Raw genomic sequence first — 5,726 nt, forward strand, 5'->3', positions numbered from 1 at the left:
GTGAAGAAAATTAAACGTCTTGCTTAAACTCATACAGAAAATTTCATGATAAATTTCTCAAAATAATATCAAATTACAGAAGATTTCTTCCTCACTTTAGCATCGATAGGGTAATGGGTCACCACTTCTTGTTAGCTCGTCTTTCATGACCAATCAAGTGATCTTATTTCTGATTTTGAGGAGGCTAAGGGAAATGAGAGGTCAGGATTTGTCTTATTCTTGTGCCCAAATTATATGTAATCCCTTCAATATCACATCTTGGTGAAAGCAAATAGTTTGTCACCCTTATTTCTTAAGAAAACTTAGTCAACATATAAGTTTTATAAGTTTGTAACATATGGGTAGAAACGACAGCTAAGCATGTGGAAACCGGTTATGACCTTATGATCCCGAAAGATTGATGGATTCCTTAGAAGCATAATCCTCACTTCGAGTCATTATGAAGGATAAGTCAGCGATGGACTTTATGAACTTGTAATGTGGCTTGAAAACGATAGTTAAATAAATAAGATTTTTAAGGATATTGCACTGAAAATCGCATTTTCTCCCAAAAATTGCCCCAATTTTGGACTCAAAGATCTCGACCTTTGTTTGACTTTTATAATCACTCAACAGGGACTTTCAACATCGAATCTTTTTGCATTTTTCTTTTGCATTTATTTCGCTCGCTTTTTTCCTTTTTTTTTCTTTTTTTTCAAAAGTGCCTTTGCGGGTTTTCACATGAAGAGCAGTGTCAACCTCACACCTAATCAATTCAAATATATTTAAAAAATTCCTTGGCATCAGTATATGAGCATCACTTACCAATTAGAAAATTTCTTGACAGAGATATTGCAAAGAACAGAAGTCAGGACTTTCGACTTTTGTAATGGGGTCTGGTGAGGTGCTTAGAAAAGTTAAGGCTTGAAAGCCGATTTCAAAAATGGTTTAAATGATCTGAGATCGCATTGTTGCGCCAACCCTATTTTTAGGGTTAAATCAAAACCTGCCCAATTTATTCTCAACTGAGGCTTTTTTCTCTTTCATTTTCTTCTCTCTTTTTTTTTTTTGGCCTTCTACCATTCTTTTGAACCTTTCAAAATTTGCCCCAGTTTATGCTTAATCGAGGTTCTCTTTTCTTTCATTTTTTTCTTTTTCTTTTGTTACTTTATCACTTTTCACCTCTTGAAACTTTTCTTTCCTTTGCAACTCAAACTTGCCTCAGTGTAGGGTTTGCGATCCTCAGTGGTTGCCAAACGAAGTATTTTATTCTGAAGGCTCGAAAGGGATAACTAGGGATAGAATGTTTGATTGGAAAAGAAGAGGGCCTGACTTTTATTCCGTTCCTTACAATAACTCTGAAAGGAAACTTTCATTATTGCGAAATTTCTTGCATGTATCTGAATTAATTGACTGAGAAAGACTCCTGTTCATCCATATCTGTGAAATGTAAGTGACCCGCCGGACAATACTCTTCCTTTTTCTTTTCTCTTTCTTTTTTCAAAATTGAATCCTGGATAGAATCAAATTTCCCCAATTTGCAATTCCCTCTCTTCTTTTTTTGTTTCAGTATTTTTGCCTTTTCTCTTTTTCTTGCAAAAATTCTCCAATCTCTTTCCCTAATATGGGGTATGATCATAAGTGCTTTTGAAAAGAACCACCCATTTTAGTTCAAATAAAGATGCAAGGGATAAATAGTGTTTAGGTTGTAGAAACGATGGCCAAAGTATCATTCTTACCCCTCATGACAACCAAAGTAACAAATAACTTATTGAACATCCATTCCCCTTTGATATTTGAAAAATTTTCCAATGTAGGGTACTGATCATTAAAACTCTTATTTGAAATGAAATTATTCTTTTAAAGGCTCAAATGGGAGAGCAAATGATAAAATCTGTATAGAGAGAGAAACGAACGTTTGAAGTATCATTCCAAATTTTCAAAACAAACAAGAATAATGTACATTTTTGCTTTCACTTAGATGTGGATTGAATTGGATTAGACACAATGAACATTTTTCAATGAAAGATTGCCCCAATTTGCAATTTATTAAACAATGTGACTGATTTTTAGGAGGCTAATAGAGGTGGGCAAAATATGAATTGTACAGTGAAGGAGAAAAAGGTATCGCATTGGGTCTTTTGAGTGACCTCTTTTAATTCTGAGCACTCTTATTGTATAGCTCGGATCACCAATCTAGTGTATGTAAAGATTTTAGAAAGCATACACTTGTGAATTGTCAGGCTAGAGGTTGAAAAAATCTCAATTTAGTCTTATTTCTTAAAATTCATCATGAAATCCCTCAAATAGCCAATAAAGAATGAAATATACATGATTATATTCAAACAATAATTGTCTAAATAAAAACTTTATTGTTGAAAAAGTTTAAGATAAAATTATAATACAAATGAGACGAGAAAAACTCCTACAGAGCTCCACATATACACACTTTTTGACTCATTTTCTTTTGAAACAAAAATGTATTAACAAATCAAATAAACAAATTTTTTTCTTTGACAAACAATTATGAAGTCTCTTAGATGCTTTAGCCTAGCGCTTCCAGATGGATTCTTCAAATTGTAGGATCTGCCCAAAAATCAAGTGATATTTGTAATTTTCAAAATTCATTAGATAATGGATCCGCCCAGAGGGGTGATCCAGGCCCTCGAACGAATAATGGCGAATTTCTTCTGGGGTCAGACCGAGCTCGGCCCAAAGCAGCATTGGTGCTCCTGGAGGAACCTGTGTTATCCGGTGGAGGAGGATGGTATTGGGATACGATCTTTTGAGGACATCCAGGGAGCTTTCGGCTGTAAATTGTGGTGGCGATTTTGCAACTCGATCTCCCTATGGGCAACTTTCATGAGGTCTCGTTATAGTGCAGATAACGGAGCAGCGCGCGGGATTTCCAGGGTCTGGAGGCGGATGCTGGCCGTTCGTGACACGGTGGACCATTTCATGCAAGATGTAGACCTGGGGGGCAGGATTCAGAGGGCCTGGACCCTTACTCATTCTGGTGATTTTACTGTCTCCTCTGCATTGTGAAACGGGCGCGCCTCAGGTCAAGGAAGTGTGTATGGAGTAGCCGAGTTCCTTGCAAGATTACCGTTTTCATGTGGAAGCTGCTTAATAACTACCTGCCTTTTCCCGAGGCCTTACAGAGGTTCGGTTTCCAGTTTTCCTCTAAGTGCCAGTTTTGCCCTACTGTGGAATCCCAAGATCATGTGTTATCGGATTGCGAGCTCGCTGCCGAGGTATGGAGATTTTTCTCTAGAGCCCTATTGGTACCTGCTACGGTTCCAACTGGCATCATTTGTCACTTGCAGCAGTGGTGGCTGCATCACTCCCCAAGCACTGCCCGGGGAAAGGTGTGTAGGGTGTTGCCATCGCTAATTTGCAAAATGCCCTATTTCGTGGGCAGCTTTCTGTTTTCTCTGAGATTTCATATGTTGACCTTGAAAATGCATGAACTGGGTGTCAATGTCTTCATAGGAAATGTAGTCTCTGTCTTAGCTTCGAAACGCCATAAAATTTACCCCAATCCGGTAAGTGTAGCTTCAATTGTGACCAAAACGCCGGAACATGTCAAACCTGTTATTTAGCTATTTATCTTTAAAACTAATTTCCAGCTTTGGCCTTGGTGGTTTCATTGTTAGAATTGACTTGTAATTGGATGATATTAAGCCTAGTTGAAGAGCTATTGTGTTAAGATTGCTTATGTATGAATTTAGACTGAGTTGAGGAAAGAAATGAAGCCCTAAGTGGCTAGAAAATAGCTAAATACAAAGGGCATGTTGTCCAAATTTCTATTACTTGCTTTTATGAATATTAGTAAGATGTAAGGATTGATTTTAGGGTTAGTTGGATCTCAAGTTACATATGTATCCTTGAATGCACTTCAATAGTAGTATATGAGTAGTTTTTTACCAAGATTTGGTATCAACTAAGATAAAAAGTATTAGTTTTCTCTCGAAAACTTTGAATTACATTTGCTCACTTCAATTTGGGATTGGTTCTTCTTTTAACTACTGATTCCTAGAATTTTCTTTTGTTATGTTGAATTTGAGAAATGGCGCAACATTTTTCATGATTTGGAAGTTCAATGTTATTATTCACTTTAAAACTGTATTTTCATATTTGCACTAATAATTTCTGGATTTTTGAAGGTTCATCAAGGTTTTGATTAGTTGAACCATAGTACCTTATTTTGACTAATCTAGGTTTTTTTGGTGATTCGGAGTACAACCCGGAAGGAAACTTTTGACATATCTCTTGCTCACATTGGTGAGTGCTCCTTGTGTGTTTGTACGATAAGTGACTATGTGACTATTTGTGAATGTTTGCTGGAATGTTAAATGCTTTCCAATGATTGCTAAATGGATTTTCGATGGGCGAGTGTGTACTTTATCGCACTCAACCCAAACCAAAGTGAATTTTCAATGATTGAATGCTATTTGTGCATGATTGTAAGTCTTTTGGCTGAATTGGGCCATTGCCCTTCTGTAAGGATCGAAGACAATCTAAGAGGGGGGTGAATTAGGTTATCAAAAAACCAGCTAAGATATAGGTCACTTTTCTTCAAAGCCTACCTTTCTTTTCTCAAAGACCACCCAATGGATCAGATTACAAGAAAGCACAGGTATTCGTAAGATGAAGAGGAGAACAGTTTATATAGAAAAGCTGTAAACGAAAATAGTGAAACAAACCAGGCTTCAAACTCTACTGGAGTTTGAACAGCACTTTTATATACCAGGTTACTTCAAGTTGAACAATCTTGCAACCAATATCCTGTGTACAAGGGAAGGATCACTTCCTTCTTGCCCCAAACCACACTTGGTCAAGCAAGGAAGTTTTACAAACAATCGAAAAACCCTCACAATGCTACACTATTGAAGAAGCTGTGTCACACTTGAAAAACTACAAGAAAATTGCACAAGCTAAGAATACAAATGTTCCTTTGGAGTATTCTAACACTTGAATCACTCACAATCTGATGTAGACTTGATGTGCAAAGTTGTTTTGAGGTGGTTGACTTTGTTCTATTTATAGGAGACCAGAAAATTCTTCAATTAATGCTGTCAACGGGTAGAAGACAACTAAAGAGTCAACTAGCCGTTGGTGCTGTCGGACGTCCGATATTCAGTTTTTATGCGTCCGAACGAGATCAGTGAGTTCTGGAAGTTTTCTTGAATCTCTTAGGACGTCCGATCCCTTATCACCATGCGTCCGAGAGTAAGATGCACACTTGGAATTTCCTCTTCAATTCCTTCAGACGGCCGATGCGTCCAGAGTGTTGCGTTCGAAGTGCAGCAACGCTTGTCAAACATCCGATACTCAGGTGTTGAGCGTCCGATCATGATCAGTAATTGTAGAAGCCCTGGCTTGTCTTCTTCGGACGTCCGAGTCTGAGTTCTTCACTCGTCCGAAGATACTCAAAGGATGTCGGACGTCCGATACTCTCCTTTTGTGCGTCCGACAACTTCCTCAGCACTTTTCATCCTTTTTGATCTTCTTTGGCTTTAAGTCCACAGACCTAATTAGTGTCATTTCTGACAAGGGTCTCTTCAAAGAGTATTAGTACCATTCATTTGTTTTGTAATCATCAAAAGATATGAATTGAGATAAACAATATCCCCCTTTTTTTATGATGACAAAACACTTCAATAGAGTAAAAATATACGAACTAGGATATAACAACTCCCCCTAACGAAGTGCATGAGTATTCAGGAAGAAACACAATCTACACC

This window comes from Coffea arabica, chromosome 10e (assembly GCF_036785885.1).
Source record: "Coffea arabica cultivar ET-39 chromosome 10e, Coffea Arabica ET-39 HiFi, whole genome shotgun sequence".
Taxonomy (NCBI): domain Eukaryota; kingdom Viridiplantae; phylum Streptophyta; class Magnoliopsida; order Gentianales; family Rubiaceae; genus Coffea; species Coffea arabica.